The sequence below is a fragment of the Ovis aries genome, chromosome 4 (genome assembly GCF_016772045.2).
Source record: "Ovis aries strain OAR_USU_Benz2616 breed Rambouillet chromosome 4, ARS-UI_Ramb_v3.0, whole genome shotgun sequence".
Classification (NCBI taxonomy): Eukaryota; Metazoa; Chordata; class Mammalia; order Artiodactyla; family Bovidae; genus Ovis; species Ovis aries.
This window is the reverse complement of record NC_056057.1, coordinates 68,692,279-68,707,051: the sequence shown is the minus strand read 5'-3', so window position 1 is coordinate 68,707,051 and position 14,773 is coordinate 68,692,279. Positions and strand designations below refer to the sequence as shown.

The window sequence follows — 14,773 nt, the reverse complement described above, 5'->3', positions numbered from 1 at the left end:
GGACATGACTTAGTGAGTGACTCAACAACAACAACCAGGTCATACAATTGTTAAGTGGGGGAAGTAGCTAGAACCCTGGCTTCTGAGGTAAACACTAGTGTTTTAAATCAAATTCCAGTACTTTCACAATAATTTCTTACTGTGAAGGGAACTTTACGGCTTGGTCACAGAATGTTTCACCCATCTCTCCACATACTTTTGAGATAGTTAAGGACTATGAGGGAGAAGGAAATGGCACCCACTCCAGTGTTCTTGCCTAGAGAATCCCAGGGACTGGGGAGCCTGGTGGGCTGCCGTCTGTGGGGTTGCACAGAGTCTGACATGACTGAAGCGACTTAGCAGCAGCAGCAGCAGCAGCAGCAGCAGCAGCAAGGACTATGAGATGGACTTACCCCTCATTGGCCTTTGGAGACAACTGCTTCATGCTACCCTCCACCAGCAGTCAGCTGTGCCTTGCTGCTATGACAGCAGTGCCCATCTACATTTGTGTTCCAGCTCTCATTTGGAAACCCAGCATGTTCCCTTCTTTGTCACAGACCGAAAGCGAACACATCTGTGACAGGAGCCCAAGCACGTGACCCTGGAGAAAGACTTCTGCGGCCCCCACGACCCCAGGCTAGAATTCTCCTCCTGTGGCTTCCCATCCAGTCCTCCAGCCTCGGCAGGAATCAGATGAGCGATTTTCATGCAACTTCAGCTCAGCTGAGGACACAACGAAGTCGTGTTTATGACAAAACCCAGCTGCTTCAGCTGGAAATGAGTTTGGCAGCAATCGTCCAGAACAGTAAGAAACTGAATACTCAGGAGCTAAAGGTCATCCTGCCTCCCTCCCCGACCAGGGCTACTGCTAATGGAGGGCTAGCACAGTGCTTCATGGCCTGGGCTTGGGAGTCGGAGGACAGGAGCGTGACCAGAGGCACCGCAAACTGTATGACCTTGGGCAAGCAACTTAACATCTCTGTGTTTCAGTTTTCTTAACGATACAACAGGGAATGAAATATTATGTCCTGAGATAGTTGTATAAGGAATTAAAGGGATGATATCCATGGAACACAGCACAGTGCCTGGCCTGGGATGGTTCTTGAGAAATATTAGTTGTTGTAATTATTCTTCCAATAATTATCTCTACTCAAAATGTAAGATTAAAATTCATGTAACCAACATAACTAATGTAGAACATCATGTTCCTACATTAGCATAAAAATCTTGGTTTAAGGGAGTTGTTAAAAACAGTGGTTCTCAAACCTAAAGGGGAATAAAATTACCCAAGCTTGTTAAAGTAAATTGCTAGGTTCTCACCCTTAGACCTCCCAGTTCTGAAGGTCCCAGCCAGGGACTAAGAATTTGCACTTCTAACAATTGCACAATAATTCTGGTGCTGTCGGTCTAAAGACTACTCTCTGAGGACCTCTATTTAAAAGAACTTCCTATTTTGTGGCAGGTTGTTCTGTTTTTACATCAAGGGAAATCACAAAGAAAAATTTGTGTAACATCTACTAATGACCTCACCTTAGTGTATTTTTTTCTAATCATCTGCTCTCCTGGTGTTTATACACACACACACAGACACACACACACACCCTTCTACACACACACACACACACACACACACACACACACACCCTTCTACATCCATGATAATCAAGTAGCGAAGAAGAGATGACAGTGACAGGGGTTAGGTGTTACAATTCTTATTCTCAATGACTTGCCTGATCCTTGATCCAGTTCTGAGCTGCCATACGTAATGACCAAATGACATCATAAATGGTGTCATTAAGATTGGAAAGAAAAGCTCATTTAAGAACAAAGTCTTTTTCACATGCCACAAAATTCTCAAAGTATGTTCTCTAGCAGATTCCCATATAGCATTTTCCTGACGTTAACCTCAAAAATGAATTTATGAGTGCTGAAAAAATAAACCACTCTGTTGTAATAGCCACGCCACTCACCACTCACAAATCAAGGACACAAACCACTCCAGAGTTTTTAGAGGTGTGTATGTGACAGGGCCATGATTATATATTTAAATGTGACCAGACTAATCTTGAGGCTCCCTGGATAGAAATGGTCTCATCACCAGAAACTGGATATTTTGGGTGCTTTCACATTAGAACTGAAACTGCTAAACTCATGTGTTCCAGAGGTCATGAATTTTAAAAGGGTTATACAAAACACTTTAAAGCTTCATTCCACTTTATGTTTTAGAAAAGAATATGATTCTCCATGGAACTAGAAACATGGACCGGGCAATAAAGATTTCTCAACTGTGCCTTTTGAGATGAAATATAAGGGGAAATTCACAATGGGTGTGTTGACACAGATGTGTCATGGGAGACTTCAAGGGGGGTCAAGGAGGAGCAGATCACTGGACAGACAGTGGTGAGTGGGGAGGGGGAAAGAGATGCAGTAAAGACAGGAAACTGCGTTCAGAAACAGTGGGGCATGAAACTGCATTGCACATGCCAGAATCTGAAAGGAGTTCCGGTTATGAGGAATTAGAAGGAAAGCAGAAGGAGCAGCTGAACAGGTAAACCCCATATGACATGCTGCTGGGACCTTTTCATACAGGATTTGTGTGTGTGTGTTAAAATACACATCACATAAAATTGTCACTCTAACCATTTTACTATGAACCATTCAGTAACGTTTAATATATTCACAATGTTGAGCAACCATCACCACTATCCAGTTGCAGAATATTTTCATCACTGCAAAGGAAACCTGTACCCATTAGCAATCACTTTCCATTCCTGTCTCCCTGCCAGTCTCTGACAATCACTAACCTACTTTTTGTTTCTATGTTTTTGTTGCCTATTCTGGGTATATCCTTGAGAGGTTTAAGCAGAATAGTGATATGCTCAGATCTGCATTAAAGGAAGATGACTTCATAGCCACTGAGGGGGCTGGTATGAAGGAAATGATACTGGGGCAAGGAGGCAAGTTAGGAGACTAGCTGTTCAGGTGAGAAATGATGTGAAGCAGAGATGGTAAGAAGGCGAGAAAAGAGGGACGTTGGGGTTGAACCTGAAAAATTAGTGATTAATCAGGTATAAAGTTAAGTGGAAAACTCTCTCCCTGCTCCCCAACACATGAACATCCTTCCCATTCCAGGCTTCTGAAACATGCAGCTTGGTTATTAACCAAGAGACACACGGCCAAAGCAGGTCAGGAGGCAGGTGAAAGAGGGCAGTTTTTTTTTTTTTTTTTGGATGACTGTGGCTGTGTGCCAATAAAACTGGACACTGAAATTAGAATTTCATACAACTGTTACGTGAAACAAAAATCATATTCTTTTTTTTCAAACATTGCTGCTGCTGCTGCTGCTAAGTCGCTTCAGTCGTGTCCGACTCTGTGTGACCCCATAGACGGCAGCCCACCAGGCTCCCCCGTCCCTGGGATTCTCCAGGCAAGAACACTGGAGTGGGTTGCCATTTCCTTCTCCAATGCATGAAAGTGAAAAGTGAAAGTGAAGTCGCTCAGTCACGTCCAACTCTTAGCAACCCCATGGACTGCAGCCCACCAGGCTCCTCTGTCCATGGGATTTTCCAGGCAAGAGTACTGGAGTGCGGTGCCATTTGGCTTGTGTGCCACAGGCAGAGAGGCAGAGTTGGCCAACCCTGGCTTTAGAACACATCTTCCTGACATCACCATGAGGCAAGTGGCAAACATCACCCTTACCACTTCATGTAGTAGAGCGCGAGAATCTGAGAGTTCATCCAGATTAGTTTCCCTCTCCTCCGATTCACAGAGGAGGTTTTGGTGCCTGACTTCAGGCCATACAGCTTGTGAGTGACAGTGTCAGGCTGGAGCTTGGGTGTCTTGATTTAAGTCTTACCTACCTTCTCCCACTCGATTCCAAAAATCAAAATTTAAGATTTCATCCACAGCCACAAAGTCCTTCTGCCATTTCTCATCAGCAGTTCATCATTTTTTTTTTCACTTTAAAGGAATTTATTCTAATAAATACCTTAAAATTAAGGATTAAGCTCAAGTTATACAGAGAATTATTATTTTCAAAAAAATTTTATTTATTTATTTTAAAGAGGACAAATTTCTAGTTCTTGTTTTCTACTACAGATTGATGGAGACACTCAAGATCATCTTGTTTGTTTGTGACTTACATTAAAGTTCTTTTATTATTTTTATTCCATTCCACATTTACAAATGCTTACCTTTTCACTTTCAGACATGAACCCTGAGTATAAGTTAAATAAATAGGCATTCAACTAAAATGTATACTAAAAAGAAAAGGTACTTGGGAATAAGAATAAAAAATAAGCCAAAGCTTGCTAGCAGCCACCTCATAACAAAAGAGTGAGGCAAATCACTTTCAATAAAAGAAAAAAAGCCAAGATCAAGGCTCAGTGTTGCTCCCACAACACTCTGGGAAGACTCCTTCACATTTACCACTGTAAGCTCTACTATAGCAAATGATTATGGAGGCAAAAAAGGTGCTTTGCTGCTGCTGCTGCTGCTAAGTCGCTTTAGTCGTGTCCGACTCTGTGCGACCCCATACATGGCTTTAGCTGACCTAAATGTAGCCTCAGCAGCGGCATCATTTCTAGAGTAGTCAATACATAACTTCGGTGCTACCTTACAGGTCCAAGGTGCTTTCCAGGTGCACCATCTAACTTAATCAATTGAAACAAAATCATAATTTAGGATTTCTACTTTTCATTATGACACATTAATAGCATGTGCCAAACCAATGCCACTATTAAAAACAACAATAAAAACTTAAGGTCATGGAATCATGAGTCAGCAGATCTAGGTTTGAGCCTAGTTCTGTGACTTGGGCACAATGACTTAATTATCCCTATTTTCCCATCTGTAAAATGGAGATAAGAATTAAGGCAACCAGTTGTCTCAGTTTACCCAGGACTGAGAAGTTATTAGGAGCATAGAAACTTTAGTGCTAATGCTGAAATCTGGAATGGTTAGTCACCATAAGAAAAGTAACCTTTCTGTGAGAATTCAGAGAAACAGTGCATATAAAATATCCCATGGCACTCAGTCCACAGATGCATATTAAGCTCATACCACGTAGCATATAGGCAAATAATAAGCACTTAGCCAGAGTGTCATTATCTGAATTTTAATAGTCAACTGAGTATGTTTTCCTTTTAAGAGCAGAGAAAGATTAGAAGTTACTAAGAACTGTAAACTTTATTACTATACTTTTTCAGAAAGATAGATCACAATATTTTCTTTAGGAAGGGATATATTTCTCTACCAGACTTCTTTTATTTCCATGCTATCAATCCTTCCTTCCATGGGAAAGAAGGTCCCAATTAAAGTAAGGAAGCAACTTAAATAAGAAATCAAACCTTTGTCAATATGCTTACCTGTCTAGAGCAAACTGTATCCCTTAAGCCTGCCAACACCAAGATCCATCCCATTCTTTCCCTCCACCCCCTTTCACCACATGCAATGCCAAACACCCTTTTCTCTCCACACAGAAATGTCAAGCAAGCAAGACCTTACTTGTCTTAGCAGAATGGCAAAAAGCCACTGTCTTTTTTGCCTTTTAAGAACACACTTTATAACACAGGATTTGATGCAGTTAAAAAGTAATCAAATTTTTACTTCCTTCATGTCCAGTTTTTATACTTGATATCCACAAGGGAATAAAAAGCACAATCCAGTTCATTAATTACCTTCCTCAATATCTAACTTTATGAGCTACATACAGTTTGTAGTTTTCTTTTGGAGGAGAGACTGAGAGTGGAGGAGAGGGCAGAGGTTAGAGCAGCAAATGCTCTCTGCCAGGAGCGGTGTGAGGACTTAGATCCTGACTCACTGTCTGCTGGGTAACATGGAAACAAGGGCCAGCCGACTTGCCAAAATCTGGCTTCCTGCAAACAGCAGTGTGGGTTGGCTCCAGCAGTGGTGCTCTGAAGTTCTTTTCCACTGGCTCAGGAGATTGGATTAATGAGCACATTGCTGATCTACTTCACATTCAGAGACATCATGTTGGTACCCTGAAATCAGCCATGGTGGGACAGCTTACACCATGGAAATCAGCAAGCACTAGAGATCTGGGTCTCCCTTCCTCTCCAAGCTAGTTTACCTCAGACCACTGGTTCTCTGATACTTTGACTCTCCTGGGGAAACATGAAATCTTAGGCCATTCTTCCTCTTTCCCAAAGCAAAAGAAATATTCATTCAAATACGTAAATTATAAGGCCCAAATCTCTGAAACCTTGGTTCAGGATATCAGATGGGCTGGGTTTCAAATATTTGCAAGAAGGTAAGAATATTAATGGACTTTCCTGGTGGCCCAGTGGTAAAGAATCTGTCTGCTAATGCAGGAGATGCAGGTTTGAGCCCTCGGTTGGGAAGATCCTCTGGAAAAGGAAATGGCAACCCACTCCAGTATTCCTACCTGGGGAATCCCATGGACAGAGGAACCTGGTGGGCCACAGTCTGAAGTGAAGTGAAGTGAAGTCACTCAGTCGTGTCCGACTCCTTGTGACCCCATGGACTGTAGCCTACCAGGCTCCTCCCTCCATGGGATTCTCCAGGCAAGAGTACTGGAGTGGGTTGCCGTTTCCTTCTCCAGGGGATCTTCCCAACCCAGGGATCGAACCCAGGTCTCCTGCATTCCAGGCAGACGCTTTAACCTCTGAGCCACCAGGGAAGCCTATGAGGTTGCAAAAAGAGTCAGACATGACTTAGCGACTGAACAACAATAGTAGTAATATCTGCCTGCTTCCAATCTACACCGTCTTTACTGATAAACCAAAGAGTGCAGGCAAAAATAGTGCCCTTAGTCCAGCTGACAACGCAGCAATATCACAACACAACCTTATTTTGTTCCTTCATTTCTCTACCCACTCTACACTGTACCATGTTGGCTCCATTTAATATTCCCATAAGCAACTTCGTTCCTATAAGCAACCAGATAAGTAAATCTGGTTACACTTCAAATTAAAACAACAAAAAGTTACTGTTTAAAAAGCAAACCCCAATTCCCTTTGTTCCTCAAATATCATTAATTTTTAAAACCCATTCTCCATGTGTGGATAATACTTTAAATGTTAGCCTTCTTAGTATTTATTCACTTTCCATAATGAAATGGTTCTCTGTTAAATTTCAATAGGTTATTAAAAAAAAAAACTTAGCAGCTAAGAGAAAATTATGCATCATTGCTTAGTTGTTATACCTCAGCAAATAGATCTGCTATCCAATTTATATTTTAGATAACACAATAAATTAGCTCCCTGAGTATTAACTAAGTGCATATTTGGGTAGCTTAATTTAGAAGCATTCTTTTTATGCTAATCAGTCCTCTCTAATGAAATAGAATCACATGAACTAAACCGACTCTTGGCAAATAGTCAGAGTAAAATTGGGAGTTGCTATTGTTTATTATTTCCTTTGTTTTCAGGAAGCAAGCTCTGTGTGTGTGTGTTTTTTTAAGAAAAGGGAAAAAAAATCATCAAATACTGAGAATTCAATTTTTTTTTGGAGAGGACACACGAGTCAGCCACTGAGATAATCAAACTTCTACAACTCCTTCCATAAATTTTTGTTTCCCAGAATATTTCTCCGTTTTTCTTTTATGTAACACAGAAAGGAAATAGTCTTCGGTGGACATAAACAATGCATCCTTTCGCTTGATGGGAATTGTTTTGAACTATTCATTATCTCAGCATGTCTAGTCTATTTCCTAGAAGAAATTCTGGTGTGTACAAGTGGTGAGCCACTACTACATTCCTTGAGACTGTAGTATTTGAATACACACAGTTGTGAGAGGGGTGTGGGTATAAGGTAGGGGCCAACTTGATTTTAATTCTAATTCACTGAAATTTCCTGGGTGCTAGGAACTGTGCTAAGGGGCTTGCTACAAACATAAATCAGATATCATTCCTGTCCTCAAGGAGCTCCATGTCAAATAGGGGAGAAAGGTAAATGAAACCCCTGGGGGGGTGCCTGCAACAGGAGCTGGACATAGAGATGCAGAAAAGGAGGAATTCTGGGAGAAGGGCTTCCTAGAGGTGATACTGGCATTTAGCTCTGAAAAGCAAATGGGGGTTTTCCAGGCAGTTGGAGGAGGAAGAAGGGCCTGGTATGAAAAGCAGAGGGAATCCCATGGGAATTACTGGCTGACAAAATAGTAAGGTGTGTTTGGGGAACTATAACATGTTTTGCTTTGTTTTTCAGGATTCTAATTAAGAAAGAGGGAGAGTGAGAATCCAGGTTGGGGAAGGAAGCACAGGCCAGATCAAGTAGCCTTACTTATGTGTGTATAGGGTTCGGACTTCATTCTTCAGGGAGTTAGTGAGAGATTTTAGACAAGGATAAAACTGGATTGGACTTACATTCTGGAAAAAGCACAAAGAGAAGGGTAGGTTGGAGAGGAAGAATACTAGTTAAGACCAGCTAAGGAGGCTATTTTAAAAGGAAAAAGTTTAAACAACAAGTTAAAACACATATTCAGAGTGTTCCTGAACAGCATCTTTCAAAATTTGTGCCTGTTCTTAAAACACCACAAAGCAAAAACTGTTTCACTTAAGAAATCATAACGTAGTATAGCCAATTTTTTTATATCCTCCAAAATGCTGTATGTTTTCTAATTGGTTTGTATAAAATTAGTGTTTTTCAAGTAGTTCTTTGTGGTTTCTGTGTCAAGCACTAGGAAGTGAGTAAAATCAAGTCAATGAGAAGGGTACTATAAACCAAATGCAAGAAAGGCTAGCTAAAGAACGGGGTGAGTCGTATTTGCCAATAGCTATTCTTTTTTTCTTTTTTTTTTTGGTTTATAGCTTCTTTTTTTTTTAACAACTTTATTTTACTTTACGATACTGTACTGGTTTTGCCATATATTAACATGAATCCACCATGGGTGTACATGCATTCCCAAACATGAACCCCCCTCCCACCTCCCTCCCCATAACATCTCTCTGGGCCATCACCGTGCAACAGCCCCAAGCATGCTGTATCCTACATCAGACATAGACTGGTGATTCGATTCTTACATGATAGTATACATGTTTCAATGCCATTCTCCCAAATCATCCAACCCTCTCCCTCTCCCTCTGAGTCCAAAAGTCCGCTATACACATCTGTGTCTTTTTTGCTGTCTTGCATACAGGGTCGTCATTGCCATCTTTCTAAATTCCATATATATGTGTTAGTATACTGTATTGGTGTTTTTCTTTCTGGCTTACTTCATTCTGTATAATCGGCTCCAGTTTCATCCATCTCATCAGAACTGATTCAAATGTATTCTTTTTAACGGCTGAGTAATACTCCATTGTGTATATGTACCACAGCTTTCTTATCCTTTCATCTGCTGATGGACATCTAGGTTGTTTCCATGTCCTGGCTATTATAAACAGTGCTGCGATGAACATTGGGGTACATGTGTCTCTTTCAATTCTGGTTTCCTCAGTGTGTATGCCCAGCAGTGGGATTGCTGGGTCATAAGGCAGTTCTATTTGCAATTTTTAAGGAATCTCCACACTGTTCTCCATAGTGGTTGTACTAGTTTGCATTCCCACCAACAGTGTAGGAGGGTTCCCTTTTCTCCACACCCTCTCCAGCATTTATTGCTTGCAGATTTTTGGATCACAGACATTCTGACTGGTGTGAAGTGGTACCTCATTGTGGTTTTGATTTGCATTTCTCTAATAATGAGTGATGTTGAGCATCTTTTCATGTGTCTGTTAGCCATCCGTATGTCTTCTTTGGAGAAATGTCTATTTAGTTCTTTGGCCCATTTTTTGATTGGGTCGTTTATTTTTCTGGAATTGAGCTGCATAAATTGCTTGTATATTTTTGAGATTAGTTGTTTGTCAATTGTTTCATTTGCTATTATTTTCTCCCATTCAGAAGGCTGTCTTTTCACCTTGCTTATATTTTCCTTTGTTGTGCAGAAGCTTTTAATTTTAATTAGACCCTATTTGTTTATTTTTGCTTTTATTTCCAGAATTCTGGGGGGTGGATCATAGAGGATCCTGCTGTGATTTATGTCAGAGAGTGTTTTGCCTATGTTCTCCTCTAGGAGTTTTATAGTTTCTGGTCTTACATTTAGATCTTTAATCCATTTTGAGTTTATTTTCGTGTGCGGTGTTAGAAAGTGATCTAGTTTCATTCTTTTACAAGTGGTTGACCAGTTTTCCCAGCACCACTTGTTAAAGAGATTGTCTTTACTCCATTGTATATTCTTGCTTCCTTTGTCAAAGATAAGGTGTCCATATGTGTGTGGATCTATCTCTGGGCTTTCTATTTTGTTCCATTGATCTATATGTCTGTCTTTGTGCCAGTACCATACTGTCTTGATGACTGTGGCTTTGCAGTAGAGCCTGAAGTCAGGCAAGTTGATTCCTCTAGTTCCATTCTTCTTTCTCAAGATTGCTTTGGCTATTCGAGGTTTTATGTATTTCCATACAAATCTTGAAATTATTTGTTCTAGTTCTGTGAAAAATATGGCTGGTAGCTTGATAGGGATTGCATTGAATTTGTAAATTGCTTTGGGTAGTATACTCATTTTCACTATATTGATTCTTCCAATCCATGACCATGGTATATTTCTCCATCTATTAGTGTCCTCTTTGATTTCTTTCATCAGTGTTTTATAGTTTTCTATATATAGGTCTTTAGTTTCTTTAGGTAGATATATTCCTAAGTATTTTATTCTTTTCGTTGCAATGGTGAATGGAATTGTTTCCTTAATTTCTTTTCTACTTTCTCATTATTAGTGTATAGGAATGCAAGGGATTTCTGAATGTTGATTTTATATCCTGCAACTTTACTATATTCATTGATTAGCTCTAGTAATTTTCTGGTGGAGTCTTTAGGGTTTTTTATATAGAGGATCATGTCATCTGCAAACAGTGAAAGTTTTACTTCTTCTTTTCCAATTTGGATTCCTTTTATTTCTTTTTCTGCTCTGATTGCTGTGGCCAAAACTTCCAGAACTATGTTGAATAGTAGCGGTGAAAGTGGGCACCCTTGTCTTGTTCCTGCCTTTAGGGGAAATGCTTTCAATTTTTCACCATTGAGGATAATGTTTGCTGGGGGTTTGTCATATATAGCTCTTATTATGTTGAGGTATGTTCCTTCTATTCCTGCTTTCTGGAGAGTTTTATCATAAATGGATGTTGAATTGTCAAAGGCCTTCTCTGCATCTATTGAGATAATCATATGGCTTTTATTTTTCAATTTGTTAATGTGGTGAATTACATTGATTGATCTGCGGATATTGAAGAATCCTTACATCCCCGGGATAAAGCCCACTTGGTCATGGTGTATGATCTTTTTAATGTGTTGTTGGATTCTGATTGCTAGAATTTTGTTGAGGATTTTTGCATCTATGTTCATCAGTGATATTGGCCTGTAGTTTTCTTTTTTTGTAGTATCTTTGTCAGATTTTGGTATTAGGGTGATGGTGGCCTCATAGAATGAGTTTGGAAGTTTACCTTCCTCTGCAATTTCTGGAAGAGTTTGAGGAGGATAGGTGTTAGCTCTTCTTGAAATTTTTGGTAGAATTCAGCTGTGAAGCCATCTGGACCTGGGCTTTTGTTTGCTGGAAGATTTCTAATTACAGTTTCAATTTCCGTGCTTGTGATGGGTCTGTTAAGATTTTCTATTTCTTCCTGGTTCAGTTTTGGAAAATTGTACTTTTCTAAGAGTTTGTCCATTTCTTCCACGTTGTCCATTTTATTGGCATATAATTGCTGATAGTAGTCTCTTATGATCCTTTGTATTTCTCTGTTGTCTGTTGTGATTTCTCCATTTTCATTTCTAATTTTATTGATTTGATTTTTCTCTCTTTGCTTCTTGATGAGTCTGGCTAATGGTTTGTCAATTTTATTTATCCTTTCAAAGAACCAGCTTTTGGCTTTGTTGATTTTTGCTATGGTCTCTTTTGTTTCTTTTGCATTTATTTCTGCCCTAATTTTTAAGATTTCTTTCCTTCTACTAACTCTGGGGTTCTCCAGCTCTTCCTTTTCTAGTTGCTTTAGGTGTAGAGTTAGGTTATTTATTTGACTTTTTGCTTGTTTCTTGAGGTATGCCTGTATTGCTATGAACTTTCCTCTTAGCACTGCTTTTATAGTGTCCCACAGGTTTTGGGTTGTTGTGTTTTCATTTTCATTAGTTTCTATGCATATTTTTATTTCTTTTTTGATTTCTTCTGTGATTTGCTGGTTATTCAGAAGTGTGTTGTTCAACCTCCATATGTTGGAATTTTTAATAGTTTTTCTCCTGTAATCCAATAGCTATTCTTAATTTTCTGGTAAGACTCACAGCAAAGCAACTGGCTAAACCATTTCCTTGTTCTTTCAGTGGAAAAGTGATGGAAGTGTTAGAAAAAGATTCAGATTTTTCTCCCTGTAGTCCAGAGCTTGCCTGCAAATCCAGACATATGTTGAAATGTCTCTTTTATTAGTTGCTTCTTATACTAAGCCACTGTTGGTAAGCTGAGGCAAAAAGGTGCTGAAAGACTAAATTTCTAATTGCTTTAAGCTGGGTATTTTGATAGCCAACATTAACCCAGGTCATCCAAAAAGAAAATTGCATCTCCCAACTAGAGGAGCACTAAGACTTAGACATGACACGTCCATTCCATCCTTTTACTGGGTGTGGATGCTACAGTCTTTTAATTGACAATAGCCAGAGAAGAATACGGGAATGAGAGCGAGAGAAAAGGAAGCTAGACTATGAATGTTAGACATTAGGCCCCTTTCCACTTCACAAGCTCAGGTGAAAGATGCCCAGAAACAAGTCCAGGAGTTGGTGATACAGTGGAATAATCAGAAGTCTTGTATATTACTGGCAAGAATACAATCAACTGGGAAAACAATTTGGCGTTACCTAAGGAAGCTAAAGAGGTTCAAACACTATTAAGTCATCTGTTCTACCTCTATGCATTATTCTTAAGAGAAACTCTAGCATGCAGGCTCAAGGAGATATGTGCAGTAATATTGTTCATAGCAGCAATATTTATAGTAACAGAAAGCTGGAAACAACCCAAATGCCCATCAACAGTGGAATGGATGAATGATGTAATCATATGATAGAATGCTATTCAGCAGTGAAAAGGAACAAAGCACAATCCTGAACATATCAACATGGGTGAATCTCAAAATATTGAAGAGCAAAAGTACAGTGTTGCAAAATATATATAGAAGAATTATTTTTATGTAAAACTGGATCATTAAAAAAGCAAGAGAGTTCCAGAAAAACATCTATTTCTGCTTTATTGACTTCTGCTTTGACTGTGTGGATCACAATAAACTGTGGAAAATTCTGAAAGAGATGTGAATACCAGACCACCTAACCTGCCTCTTGAGAAACCTATATGCAGGTCAGGAAGCAACAGTTAGAAATGGACATGGAACAACAGACTGGTTCCAAATAGGAAAAGGAGTATGTCAAGGCTGTATATTGTCACCCTGCTTATTTAACTTATATGCAGAGTACATCATGGGAACCGCTGGACTGGAAGAAGCACAAGCTGGAATCAAGATTCTGGGAGAAATATCAATAACCTCAGATATGCAGATGACACCACCTTTATGGCAGAAAGTGAAGAGGAACTAAAGAGCCTCTTGATAAAAGTGAAAGAGGAGAGTGAAAAAGTTGGCCTAAAGCTCAACATTCAGAAAACGAAGATCATGGCATCTGGTCCCATCACTTCATGGGAAATAGATGTGGAAACAGTGGAAACAGTGTCAGACTTTATTTTGGGGGCTCCAAAATCACTGCAGATGGTGATTGCAGCCATGAAATTAAAAGACGCTTACTCTTTGGAAGGAAAGTTATGACCAACCTAGATAGCATATTCAAAAGCAGAGACATTACTTTGTCAACAAAGGTCCGTCTACTCAAGGCTATGGTTTTTCCTGTGGTCGTGTATGGATGTGAAAGTTGGACTGTGAAGAAAGCTGAGTGCTGAAGAATTGATGCTTTTGAACTGTGGTGTTGGAGAAGACTCTTGAGAGTCCCTTGAACTGCAAGGAGGTCCAACCAGTCCTTTCTAAAGGAGATCAGTCCTGGGTGTTCATTGGAAGGACTGATGCTAAAGCTGAAACTCCAATACTTTGGCCACCTCATGCAAAGAGCTGACTCATTGGAAAAGACCCTGATGCTGGGAGGGATTGGGGGCAGGAGGAGAAGGGGACGGCAGAGGATGAAATGGTTGGATGGCATCACTGACTCGATGCACATGAGTCTGAGTGAACTCTGGGAGATGGTGACGGACAGGGAGGCCTGGCGTGCTGTGATTCATGGAGTTGCAAAGAGTCGGACACGACTGAGTGACTGAACTGAACTGAACTGAAACATGAAAAGTAAAATATTGTTTATGGAGATGTTTATCTGTAGTAAAACTATAAATTTTTAAAAAAGGATGGTAGAAACAAAACCCAGGGCAGTGGTTTACCTCCAGGGCCAGTGAGGGAAGAGAATGGGATTGGGAGCGTAGGCTGCTGGTAATGCTACATTTCCTAAATGACTTGTAAGCACAGGAGTAGTCATTTATCATTGTTTGTTTGATCTTATACAAGTATAATACATATTTTTGGTAATTCTTCAACTTTTAATTAAAAAAGAAAAGAAGAAACCCACCTATTGATACTGCCAAACTCATAAAAATGAATCTGTAAGAAATTTAATATGTTCTCTGTTGTGCTTTTCCCTTCCGCCCAACACAGAGACAATGAAATGGACCATATGTCTAAACATGGTAAGTGGGGAGAATACGGAGAAGCAATTGAACTAAACAAATGCAAAAGTGGGAAGTCCCCTTCTGGCAAGTGGCTCC

At 39.9% G+C, this 14,773-nt stretch overlaps 1 protein-coding gene and 1 non-coding gene across 7 annotated transcripts in view; both read right to left on the bottom strand.

The window, feature by feature from the left end:
- Positions 1-14,773, bottom strand: part of CPVL (carboxypeptidase vitellogenic like) — a 133,394-nt gene that overhangs the window by 1,276 nt on the left and 117,345 nt on the right. The gene's annotated exons all lie outside the window — the stretch shown is intronic.
- On the bottom strand, positions 6,569-6,640 carry TRNAS-GGA (transfer RNA serine (anticodon GGA)). The gene has a single exon. It is a non-coding gene; the product is annotated as a tRNA-Ser (tRNA).